A 14,099-nucleotide genomic window follows, 5' to 3' on the forward strand; every position below is an offset into this window, starting at 1 on the left:
ACGACAATAGATTCATATGTTTCAATAGTTGCTCTGAACGTGAATGGACTTAATGATGCCATTAAAAGGTGCAGGGTTTCAGACTGGATAAAAAAGCAAGACCCGGGATCCCTGGGTGGCGCAGCGGTTTGGCGCCTGCCTTTGGCCCAGGGCGCGGTCCTGGAGACCCAGGATCGAATCCCACGTCGGGCTCCCGGTGCATGGAGCCTGCTTCTCCCTCTGCCTGTGTCTCTGCCTCTCTCTCTCTCTCTCTGTGACTATAATAAATTAAAAAAAAAGCAAGACCCATCTATTTGGGTCTACAAGAGACTCATTTTAGACATAAAGACACCTACAGCCTGAAAATAAAAATTGGAGAACCATTTACCATTCAAATGATCCTCAAAAGAAAGATCTAACTCTGGGAAATGAACTAGGGGTGGTGGAAGGGGAGGAGGGCGGGGGGTGGGGGTGAATGGGTGACGGGCACGGAGGGGGACACTTGACGGGATGAGCACTGGGTGTTATTCTGTATGTTGGTAAATTGAACACCAATAAAAATTAATTTATAAAAAAAAAAGAAAGCAGGGGTAGCCATTCTTATATCAGATAAACTAAAGTTTATCCCGAAGACTATAGTAAGAGATGAAGAGGGACACTATATCATACTTCAAGGATCTATCCAACAAGACGACCTAACAATCATAAATATACATGCCCCGAATGTGGGAGCTGACAAATATATCAATCAATTAATAACCAAAGTTAAGACACACTTAGAGAATAATACACTTATACTTGGTGACTTGAATATAGTGCTTTCTACAATTGACAGCTCTTCTAAGTACAACATCTCCAAAGAAACAAGAGCACTTAATGATACACTGGAGCAGATGGATTTCACAGATATTTATAGAACTTTACATCCAAACGCAACTGAATACACATTCTTCTCAAGTGCACATGGGACTTTCTCCAGAATAGACCACATACTGGGTCACAAACCAGGTCTTAACCAATACCAAAAGATTGGGATCGTCCCTTGCATATTTTCAGACTATAATGCTTTGAAATTAGAACTAAATCACAACAAGAAGTTTGGAAGGATTTCAAACACTGGGGGGTTAAGGACCATCCTGCTAAAAGATGAAAGGGTCAATCAGGAAATTAGGGAAGAATTAAAAAGATTCATGGAAATGAATGAGAATGAAAATACAACCGTTCAAAATCTTTGGGATACAGCAAAAGCAGTCCTGAGGGGTAAATGCATCGCAATACAAGCATCCATCCAAAAACTGGAAAGAACTCAAATTCAAAAGCTAAACTTGCACCTAAAGGAGCTGGAGAAAAAAACAGCAAAAAGATCCTACACACAGCAGAAGAAGAGCATTAATAAAGATTCGAGCAGAACTCAACGAAATAGAGACCAGAAGAACTGTGGAACAAATCACCAAAACCAGGAGTTAGTTCTTTGAAGAATTAATAAGATAGATAAACCCTTAGCCAGCCTTATTAAAAAGAAGAGAAAGAAGACTCAAATTAATAAAATCATAAATGAGAAAGGAGAGATCACCACCAATACCAAGGAAAGACATACGATTTTAAAAGCTTATTAAGACCACCTATACGCCAATACATTAGGTAATCTAGAAGACATGGACGCCTTTTTGGAAAACCACAAACTACCAAAACTGGAACTGGGAGAAATAGAAAACCTGAACAGGCCAATAACTAGGGAGGAAATTGAAGCAGTCATCAAAAATCTCCCAAGACACAAAATTGCAGGGCCAGATGGCTTCCCAGGGGAATTCTATCAAACGTTTAAAGAAGAAACTATACCTATTCTACTAAAGCTGTTCGGAAAGATAGAAAGAGATGGAATACTTCCAAACTCGTTCTATGAGGCCAGCATCACCTTAATTCCAAAATCAGAGAAAGACCCCACCAAAAAGAATTATAGACCAATATCCCTGCTGAACACAGATGCAAACATTCTCAACAAGATACTAGCCAATAGGATCCAACAGTATGCAATGGAATATTACTCAGTCATTATAAACGACAAATACCCGCCATTTGCTTCGACGTGGATGGAACTGGATGGTACTTAAGTCAATCGGAGAAGGACAAACATTATATGGACTCATTCATTTGGGGAATATAAAAAATAGTGAAAGGGAATAAAGAGGAAAGAATAAAAAAATGAGTGGGAAATATCAGAAAGGGAGACAGAACATGAAAGTCTCCTAACTCTGGGAAACGAACTAGGGGTGGCAGAAAGGGTGGTGGGCGGGGGATTGCAGTGACTGGGTGATGGGCACTGAGGGGCCACTTGGCGGGATGAGCACTGGGTGTTATGCTATATGTTGGCAAATTGAACTCCAATAAAAAATTTTTAAAAATTATAGAATAAATGCTCTTTAAGTTTTATGAGTTCTACATACTCTGAGATCAAGGCTTAAAACACAAGATAGGAAAAAGTAGAGAGTATTATTAATGGATAATAATTATTGACTTACTTATCCAACATCTCACCTTCTACAATAGGGTCTATCATGAAAAAAAGTTACTACAATAAATACATTTTACCATTTAACATTTCCAAACTTGCTGTATTCATTTTGTTCTTAAACCATTGAACTTACCTGGCATTTGCCATGACTCTTTTACTCATCCAATTGCTTTTCCTTTATTTCATTTCTTACTAACTTCTCTACTGAATTTGTCATTGTTAATTATTTCCCACTCCTTAATATTCTCTCATATTTTGGATTTAATGATATTTGGTACCTTGGGTTTTCCTTTTGTTTTAGAACTAAAGACCTCTTTCTCCTACATGACCAAAATATGGAGATTCCCAAAGGTTCAGTCTTTATTATTTTCCTCTTCTTTACATTCTTCATCTCAGAGGTGTCACTAATTCACATACCAACAACTATCACCTCTGCCAAGGTATCATAAGTATACATTAGATTCTGCATTTTCTGTTAAAATCTAGTTTCCTTCTTACAAGCTTCCTTCTTCCAGCTTCACTAAAAGAAAGACCCAAACTTTTTTTTTCAAAACATCTGGCTCTCAGACTTTAGTTATATTTGGCTTATTCTTCTGTTATAACCAATATTTAAGCTATTTATGAATGCTGTTAATCCTTCCCTTAAAATGTATGTTATTTGTCCATCCTTCAAAATTCCGACAAGCATCCCCCTATAGTACTTTGTCATTCCATTGTAAATATACCATAAATTTTATTATACTATCTTTGATTTAATCAATTTTTAGTGGTAGAACATTACAAACCTGTGTTCTAAAATTGAGAGAATTTTGCTGATTTCTAGTTTTATTGCATTTTTATTTTTATGAGACAGCATGGTCTTTATCATTTTTATTCCTTAAAAATTTTGAGACTTCCTTATTATCTATTTTTAATAATGTTCTATGTGCATTTGAAAGAATGTCTATTCTTTGTTGGGTACAAGTTTCTCTATATTAGATTAAATTAAGTATTTCTCTTTTTAGAACTACTATTGGGTGGATGCTGGCCTTTTTGCTATCTATGTGTTTATTAACTAAACTTTTTAAAACTACCTTCCATCACTTTATTCATTTGTTCTGCATTATTTGAGAATTGCTTAGCCAAATTGTCCAGTTACTAATTCTCTGTTCTTATGGGTCCATTACACTAATCAACCCATCTATTGAATGGCAGTAGATTGGATTTCATCTGTTTATTAAAAAAATATATAAGTACATGTGTCAATTTTAATATTTAAGGCTATTTTTTCTTGCTTCATGAATATTGTACCTTTCCCTATTGTTCTTATGTTTATATAATTATAAGTTTTGATCTGTCTGCTATATTATCTCTGGTTTCCCATATGTGTGTTGTCTATCTTTTGTGGTGTTTATGTGTCTCAAATGACATGTACTTTGGTACTGTTAACTCATCCTTGTAATTGAGATTTACTCCAAGACAATCAGCTGAATCTGATTATAAAGCCTGCTTTGAGGGCACAGGAAAGATAGTTACCAGGAGAGGGATAAATGAGTGGAGCATACTGCAAGTTGCATAATTCCACCACAATTGATCTTCTGGGAAAATATATGTATTTGTTTCTTAGTATAGACAACTACCTAAGTCCCTGTGCTTTCTCATCTTCAAGCATTTCTCCCTCCTGAAAACAGAAAGCTTTGTCATAACTTTCTGAATCATAAAACAATTAGAGAAAGAATCCCCAGGTATAAGCCAGCCTTTTTGTTCTCTCCTGTTCTGTTCTTACTAATCCCCAATTATTTGTCCGTCAATATGTTTCTATTCTTAGTGTCAACAATCTCTAGGCAATGATCTCATGTGGTGTTGATTCTATCTTTTTAAAAAGCCAGTATTCTCCCACTAGATCCCAGATGCATCTTAGGCTTTGAAGCTCTGCATTCTCTCTTTGATTAAATCCTATTTTGTTTTGTTTTATTTTATTTTGTGATTTCTCTTTCCTATATTTGAATATGGTTATACCTTCATTAATTTTTAAAATATTTTTTAGGGTGCCTGAGTGGCTCAGTGGTTGAGCATCTGCCTTTGGCTCAGGGCATGATCCCAGGTTCCTGCAATTGAGTCCCCTATCAGGCTCCCCACAGGGAGCCTGCCTCTCCCTCTGCCTATGTCTCTGCCTCTCTCTGTGTGTCTCTCATGAATAAATAAAATCTTAAAAGAAAAAATATGTTTTTCTTTGAATTTGTATAGATTAATGTAGGGGTGGAAGCTGCAACTTGTACTCTGTATACCAAGTTGAAAATATGGCTTCTACATAACAAGTTCTTGTTAATGTTTTATATTTCTGAATTTCCTATAAAGGATAGTATATCAATTGAAAAAGAAATACATCACAAATCTATTTGAAAATAACACCTATAAACTCACCAAAACATCCAATGATAACATGCCTCAGGAGTGTATTGCACTTCTCCCATATTTCTCACATTCGAATAGACACATAGAAGCCACTTACTGATTATTTAGTGTTTGATTGATAGATTCACTTATTTATTATTGACACATTGCTTGAAAAAAAGTTTAAATTCTAATCTCTATGGGTATGAGAAAGATAACAGGAAATAAGATACATGTCCTCACTCACATAGCCTTTAATTAATTGAATATAATCATTCAACTTGGAGAAAAAAATGTGGAAGATTCGTACTTATTTCTAGTTGACCTGAGTGTCAAAATCTAAAAAAACAAAAAAACAAAAACAAAAACAAAAACTTTTGTTAACTTTTTTTTTAATTTAAGTAATCTCTACTCCCAATGTGGGGTTCAAACTCATGACCCTGAGATTAAGAGTTACATGTTATACTCAATTTTTATTAGCTTTCATAAAAGAATTAAAAGATATATTTTAGTTTCCATTAGACAGCCTATTTTTTGTATTTTTCCAGTTTATGTGTATATAAAATATGTATATTTATTTTTGAGATATAATTGACATGTAACATTGTATAAGTTTAAAACTTCTAACAACCACTATCTCATTCTCTGTTAATATGAATTTGGCTTTTTAGAATTTCAGATAAAAGTGAGATTATACAGTATTTTTTTGTCGTTGTTCTGACATTTCACATAGAATAATGCCCTCAAGGTCCCTTAGTGTTACTGCAAATGACAGGATTTTCTTTTTTCTATGGCTGTATAATATTCCTGTATGTGTGTGTGTGTGTGTGTGTGTGTGTGTGTGTGTGTGTATCACCTCTTCCTTAACCTTTCATCCATCAATGGACAGCACTTGGGTTGTTTTCATGTCTTGTGAATAATGCTGCAATGAACATGAAGGGGCAGATATCCCTTTGAGATAGTGATTTCATTTCTTCTGAAATATCAGAAGTGAGGCTGTTGGATCATATATAGTTCTATCTTTGATTTTTTGAAAACCCTGCACATTGTTTCCTGTAATGACTATAACAATTTACATTCTCACTAACATTGCACAAGGTTCCCTTTCCTTCACATCCTCACCAACACTTGTTATATCTAATCTTTTTGATAATAACAGGTGTGAGGTGATATCTTACTGTGGTTTTGATTTGCATTTCCCCGATGATTAGAGATTTTGAGCATCTTTTCTTGTATCTGTTAGTCATTTGTCTGTCTCTTTTGGAAAAATGTCTACTCAGGTCCTCTGTCCATCTTATTAATTGAGTTATTATTATTCCCATTATTATTTTACTACTGAGTTGTATAAGAATTCCTTCTATATTTTGGATATATATATATTATTTACAAATATTTTCTCCCATTACATACATTGCTTCTTCATTTTGTTGATCGTTTCTTTTGTTCTACAGAATCTTTTCAGTTGGACGTAATCTCACTTGTTTATTTCTCATTTTGTTTCTTGTGTTTTTTTTATTTTTAATTAATTTATTTATTTATGATAGTCACAGAGAGAGAGAGAGAGAGGCAGAGACACAGGCATAGGGAGAAGCAGGCTCCATGCACCGGGAGCCCGATGTGGGATTCGATCCCGGGTCTCCAGGATCGCGCCCTGGGCCAAAGGCAGGCGCCAAACCCCTGCGCCACCCAGGGATCCCTGTTTCTTGTGTTTTTGATGTCATATCCAGAAACAAAGATTGTCAAGACCAATGTCAAAGGGCTTGTTCCTTATGTTGTATTGTTTTTTTTTTTTTATAGACAGCCTATTTGTTAATCACTGCCTTGACCTCCTCTGTTTTAGTATGTTGGATATTTTTTTCTTTCTTTCAAGTGTTTCCTCTAATCCACCTAAATTTTCAAATCAAGTGTAAGATTTATGAATTTGGAAATATTCAAGTGGCCTTTAAATGCTTGACCTAACAACACTAAAGTAACTAAGAGGGGTGCTTGAATGGTTCAGTTGGTTAAGCATCTGCCTTTGCCTCAGATCCTGATCTCAGGGTCCTGGAGTCAAGCCCTATGTCAGGCTCCCCGCTCTTCAGGGAGGCTGTTTCTCCTTCTCCCTTTGCCTGCTATTCCCTTTGCTTGCTCTCTCTCTCTCTCTCTCTCTCTCTCTCTCTCTCTGACAATTAAATAAATACAATGTTAAAAAATAAGGTAACAGAAATTTCAGATAGTATGAATCACCAAGTAGATTAAGCCAATTTATAGTCAGCAGCCTTGACTTTTGAATTAACTAAAAATGAAAATGCTGAGGATAAAAAAAATCTAATCTGTCATAAAATTGATGTATTGTGAAAATATATTAATGAATGTAAGCTTCTAAATTAAAACTGTGGTGGTTTAGCTGTTTAGCAGCCCAATTTTTAAAATACATATTTATTTATTATTTGAGAGAGAGAGCAGGGAGGAGGGACAGAGGGAAAGGATAGAGATAACTTCAAGCAGACTTCCCACTGACCACAGAGCCAAACATAGGGCTCAATCTCAGAACACTGAGATCATGACCTAAGCTAAAATTAAGAGACAGATTCTTAAAGCTAATGCCAGTTGCAAGAGGTCTGGAAAAGCTTAAAAGGCACAGAGAGAAAATGGAGATAGAAAAGTCATAAACACAAAAACATGATATGAGTCTTTAGACATATATTCACCATTCCCAAAATATTAAATGGAATACAACATCTGTAGAAAACTCAAAGCTCAATGCAAGTCAAATCAAGGTTTATGACTCTTTTCCCACATAATTAGTCATCTTATATGTCATGATAACAAACAGTATCCCTAATACTGGACAGCTATCTTTCAGACTATCACAAAGGAACTTGGATGATTATACTGAATCAAACTTGCCATTCCTACTGCAAAAATCACATGCAATGAAGACAACTGGTCAGTAATGAGATCTTTGACCTACAAATAATTAGTAAGGATCATTTTTGTGGTCTATTCATATGCTCTTGAATGAGCAATCTAGTTATTCTGAGACCAAGAGTTTTTAATTAATAAATAAAAAGGACTTTTTCTTCAGCTTCTTCTTCATTTACAACTTTTTCCTGTATTTTTTTAGTTTTTGAATATTTTGTTTGTTTTCTGAGAGCGAGAGAGAGCACAAGCAGAGAGAGGGGCAGAGGGACAAGCCAACTACCCACTGAACTCAGAGCATGACTCTGGGCTCCACAAGGGGCTCAAAGTGGGACTCCATCCCAAGACCCCTAGGTCATGACAGAGCTGAAATCAAGAGTCAGTCAACCTAGCCGCCTTGTTGCCCCATTGTCCTTGCATTTTCTGTTAGTCTCTGTTACTTGTAATGTTTCAGCTGCAAGTATTAGAAAGCTTTAACTCAAATAGGCTTATGCAACTAAGGCATTCATTATGTTACATAGTGGAATGTTTAGAACTAGAGGAAGTTTCAGGAGTGGCATATTCAGCATATCACAAAGGTCATCAAAATCCCAATTTCTATCTCTAAATTGTGCTACTTTAGTTGTTTGGCTTTGCCTTTTGCGTCTCTCTTCATAGTTATAAGATGGTGTTGTATTGGTTTCAAACATTGCAACCAGATATGAGTATTTCTAGCAGATGAAAGTGGACTGTATTTTCTAGTGATTCCTATGGAAGAGTGAAGAAACCTTTCCTAGAATCCTTCTCTCAGATATAATTGGCTAGAACTAAATGATATGCACCCCTTAAATCAATCACTAACAAGAAGAATTGAACTAAGGCTTAGAACAGCAATACTTTATACTTAGATCTCTAGATAAGGTTTACTTCTTTCAACTTATATGGGGGAAGTATGGACAATAAAATAATATTGGGGTTTTGCATGTAAGGAAAAATGGGGAAATGGATGCTGGTATATAATTAATTATATATGAAATAGACTGTAAGCTCCAGAGAGTCATTTTTTAAACAATTAAATCATTATCTTTTAGTACAATATCTGTCATAAAATAGGTTCTCAAAAAAAGTTCTCAATAATTACATTTTAATCAACTCTAACTAGCAAGCAATTAACTCTGAATGATAAAGTTTTTATAAAGCAAATAATAGTTGATCTGCTTCTTGATGAAGAAGGTAAGGAAATGGTGGGGAGACTATTTTAGATGAGGGAAAAGACACTGGAAAAAACACAAAGTCATAAACTGTCACAGAAGGTTGGATCAGTTATTATTACTTTCTGAAAAAAAGTAACGGATTATTAATAGCAGCAGAAAACATAGAGACATTATTGTTTTCTTAACAAGATCTCCGAAAATCTTTTCATAGTTAAGCTAGTGGCTTAGGGGTGCCTGCAGGGCTCAGTAGTTGGGCATCTACCTTTGACTTGGGTCATGATCTTGGGGTCCTGGAATCGAATCCCATATCAAGATTCCTGCAGGGAGCCTGATTCTTCTTCTGCCTTTGTCTCTGCCTCTCTCTGTGTGTCTCTCACGAATAAATAAATTTAAGATCTTAAAAAAAGCTAGTGGCTTAAGAATGTTATTGAAGCCCAGACTCCTAAGGTCTTTCTCTTTAGTTATCTTTTGTATTGTTAATATGTCTTCTCATGTTTGCAAGATGGCTCCTGCACTTTAAAGCATCATGCCATTATATAACAATATATAAAGCAGGAATGAAATAGAGTTTTTATTACAATAGAAAATCTCAGGCACACCTTATAAGTATTTTTCTCATTTATAATTGGCCCAGTCTAGGCCAGGAGATCACTACAACCTACAAGAAAGTCTTGGAAAGTATGTACCTGGACTTCCTAGCTTCTATGGTGATAACAGGTAAGCAAGAAGAAGGGGATAATTTTGGGTAAGCAATCAATAGGGTCCATCACACCTTTCAGTAGACATAGGTATCAGGAATATGAGGAAAATGGCAGAAAGAGTTTGGAGAAATAGATTGGATCCACATGTTTATCTACTGAAGCTTGGGAGTTCCATGTGTAGTATTTATAAGGAAAAACAAAAAGGACAGTGCACATGTGTTGCCTCTCTAATCCTTTAATTCATTTGCCTTTTAAAAATGTCTTCATTTGAACAATCAAAATAAATATCTAACAAACTCTGTCACTGATCTTCTATTATCTTCTCAAAATATAGCCACCATTTAGTTGCTATGGGTCTTACATGCAATTAGAATATTTATTAATGCTCTCTCATAAGCTTTACAAAATTCCTTTTTTGAATGACAAGTTATTCTGATTCTGTGATTCCCAATGGTGTGTGTACATGTGTTTATAGCACAATTTTGAAAATGAGATTTTTGTTGTTGTTGTTTTAAGGAAAGGCAGACTTCCATATGCAGCATCTCTTTTGGATGTGTCTGGAGGCTTGTAACCTTAACTACCCTACATGCTCCTAAAAATGGACCTTGAGAGCTTGTTTGAAAGTTATAGCAAGAGAACACAGCTACCCCCATAATCTGGACCAAAGATCAGTCCTCCTCTGTTGGGGAAGGTTGTCCTTTTTGACCTAGCATGCAGCTTCTGGAGGGATGCATCTGGAGTAGTGAGGAAGGAAGGAGACACCTGCCTAGCCAGACAGATCAACTGAATCAAACCTGACAATGGGGTGACAAATGTCACAGCCAGATCACCTTCACATCAGAAAATGAGAAATTCTGAACACATGTTTCAAATAAAATATTCTAAATAAAGGTATTCAAGACCACAATAATTGCAAATAACTACTCTAATGCTGAATGCTACTCATGATCTATAAAAATATCCACTTTAATACTATTTAAATTGTTGCATGTCCGCCCATTATCTCTCTCTACCTGACTACAACTCTTTCTTAATAATACACTCTCTTGCATATTTATATATTAAACAAATATTTGTTGAGTGCCTACTTGAAGCAGCATTCTGCTAAGCATTGAGATTAAATTATTAACCACAACAACAGCAAAAAAAAAAACCCTGAAATAATCTTACCTTCATTTAGAGCTTGTATTGCATGTGCCAGGAAATATGACTGTTAGTTCAAGATTGATATCCCAATTTTCCCCTTTTAATTTGCTGCAAAGTTTATTTGATTCATTATGAGATGATTCACTCTCTTCAAGGTCCTTTTGACAAGATTTTAAGTGTGCATCCCCACTTGAAACAATAATTTCTATTATCTGTTGATCAATATTTGAAAGTGTCCTCATAAATTATTGAAGTTTAAGAGTTGAGAACTGGGGGAGGAGGGTAGATGATGGAAGGACAGAGGTCCTCAATTTATCTGGTCCCACAAACTTACTTAGATAACTTTCAAAACATACTGAACACCTACAAATTCAACCTGAGATGTAAAGAGAGAACAGTTGGAATGCAAATGCAACCTGGAATGTAAAGAGAGAAAAGTAATCGCTTCCATCAAGGGTGTATTTTACTTAGTTGTGGTTGATATTTTTGACTCTGCTCGTTCATAAGTCACTCTGCACTGGAAAGAGTGACTAGAAGGAAGAATTCACCACAAAAGAAAGGCCCGGAAGTCTCTGCCACAGACTTGCTGGATGTGGATTTAAAAACCATGTCAGAGATACAATTCAGAAGTAAAATTATAAAATTCCTGGTGGCTCCATAAAACAACATAAAGGACTCTAGAGATTCTCTTACTGAAAAATTGAGATCTAATAAGATCGGAATTAAAAATACTTTAACTGAGATACAGTTTAATCTGGATGCTCTAACTGCTAGGGTTAATGAGGTAGAAGAGAGACTGAGTGACATAGAAGACAAGTTGATGGAAAGGAAGGGAGCTGAGGAAACAAGAAAAAACAATTAAGAACCCACAAGGAAAAAAAAGAACCCACGAGGAAAGGCCTAGGGAAATAAATTATAGCTTGATAAGGAATAATATTAGGGCTATTGGCATTCCAGAAAAGGTAGAGAGAAAGGACCGCAAAGTATATTTGAATAAATCATACCTGAGAACTTTCCTAATCTGGGGAAGGAAACAGGCGTTCAGATCCAAGAAATAGAGAGGACCCACCAAAATCAACAAAAACTATTCAACACCTTGACATTTAAGAGTGAAACTTGCAAATTTCAAAGATAGAGAAAATTCTTAAAGCAGCTCTAGACAAGAGATGTTTCACTTATATGGGAAGAAATAACAGATTAACAACAAACCTATACACAGAGACCTAGCAGGCCAGAAGGAGCTGTCATAATAATAGAGGGTATTAATGAGAAAAAAATGCATCCAAGAATATTTTATTCAGCAAGGCTGTCATTCAGAATAGAAAGAGAGGTAAAGAACTTTCAGAATAGGCAGAAAGTGAAAGAATATGTGATCACCAAACCAGCTCTGCAAGAAATATTAAGGGGGGCCCTGTAAAAGAAAGAGGGAAACCAAAAAACAATCCACAAAACAAGGACTGTATAAGTAATACAATAACTCTACATTCATATCTTTCAATAGTTACTCTGAACATGAATGGGCTAAATAATCCCATCAAAAGACTCAGGGTATGGGACTGGATAAGAAAGCAAGAGCCATCTATATGCTGTCAACAAGAGACTCATTTTAGACTTAAGGACATCTCCAGCCTGAAAATGAGTCGGTGGAGAACGATTTACCATTCAAATTCGCCTCAGAAGAAAACTGGGGTAGCAATCCTCATATCAGATAAATTAGAATTTATACCAAAAACTAAAAAAAAAAAGAATTTATACCAAAAAATGTAATAAGAGATGAAGAAGGACACTATGATATAGGGTCTGTCCAATAAGAGGCCCTAACAATTGTGAGTATTTATGCCCCTAATGTGGGAGCACCCAAGTATATTAACTAATAAATAGCCAAAGTAAAGAGATACATAGATAATAATACATTAATAGTAGGAAACTTTAACGCAGCAGTCTCAGCAAATGACAGATTTTGTAAGCAGAACATCAAAGAAACAAGGTCCTTGAGTGACATGCTACACCAAATGGATTTCACAGATATATACAGAAAATCCCATCCTAATGCAACTGAATACACATTCTTCTCACATGCACATGGAACTTTCTCCAGAATAGACCACATACTGGGTCACAAATCAGGTCTCAACTGATGCCAAAAGATTGGGATTGTCCCCTGCATATTTTCAGACCACAGTGCTTTGAAACTGGAACTCAATCACAAGAAGAAATTTGGAAGAAACTCAAACACATGAGGTTAAAGAGCATCTTACTAAAAGATGAATGGGTCAACCAGGAAATTAGAGAAGAATTAAAAAGATCCATGGAGATTAATGAAAATAAAAATACAGTGGTAGTGAACATCGCGCCTCAAGTTGGACCGGCTTTTGAAGCCAGCAGAAAGAATGTGGGGGTGGCACACAGTGAAGTAAACCCCAACACTCGAGTGATGAAGAGCCAGAGCATCTGGCTGGCCTACATCATCTTGGTAGGACTGCTAAATGTGGATCTACTAAGCATCCCCTTCTTCAGCATACCTATTGTCTGGACCCGAACAATGTCATCCATAACTTGTGAAAGGGACACCTTTTGAGACCCCTGACCAAGGAAAGGCTTGGCTTCTGACACACTAGGAACAGATGGACTATGGGCTCCAATTTACCTCTTCTCACAAATTCCTCAGCATCTCTCCTATTGTACTTACCTCCTGGTCAGCTTCTACGCCAAGGATAATGCTGCTCACTTCCTCATCAACACAGCCTCATTGCTTAGCATACTGCTGCCTAAGTTGCCCTAATTCCATGGGGTTTATCTCTGACATCAACAAATACTGAGGGATAGGGCTGGGGATAACACTGGACCAAAGGGCTAGAATAGCCTTTCCTTCTCCATATTGTCTTCTGTATCTTGAAAGCCTGAGAACTATATAACTTTCCCAAACTCCAGGAAGAGAAGAGATTGGAAAATGGGCTACCTGGGCCCAGCCCTAAGAGCAGATTTTTTTGAATCAGGAAAAGTGGGAAGGATAAGGGCTAAATCACTCTCCCTCACAGGAGGAAGCCATATTTGAACAGCATGTTTGGTAACTGAGCAGGTTGTTTCATGATTAAATTTTTCTAGATCTTATACCCACACTACTTTCCAGCTCTGTTTTGCTGTGTATTTTCCTTATAATAAAGAGACTTTTAAAAAAAAGAAATGAAACGAAAAATACAACTGTTTAAAATCTTTTGGATATAGCGAAAACAGTTCTAAGAGAAAAAAAATATCACAATACAAGCCCCCCCTCAAAAAATTTGGAGAAAAAAA

The 14,099-nt window shown here is 36.1% G+C and overlaps 1 pseudogene; it reads left to right on the forward strand.

Annotated features, from left to right (window-relative positions):
* The first annotated feature begins 9,638 nt into the window (after nucleotides 1–9,638).
* LOC129517966 (ORM1-like protein 2) lies at nucleotides 9,639–13,608 on the forward strand (annotated as a pseudogene).
* The last annotated feature ends 491 nt before the right edge of the window (nucleotides 13,609–14,099 follow it).

The sequence above is a fragment of the Nyctereutes procyonoides genome, unplaced genomic scaffold, assembly GCF_905146905.1.
Source record: "Nyctereutes procyonoides isolate TBG_1078 unplaced genomic scaffold, NYPRO_anot_genome, whole genome shotgun sequence".
NCBI classification, from domain to species: Eukaryota; Metazoa; Chordata; class Mammalia; order Carnivora; family Canidae; genus Nyctereutes; species Nyctereutes procyonoides.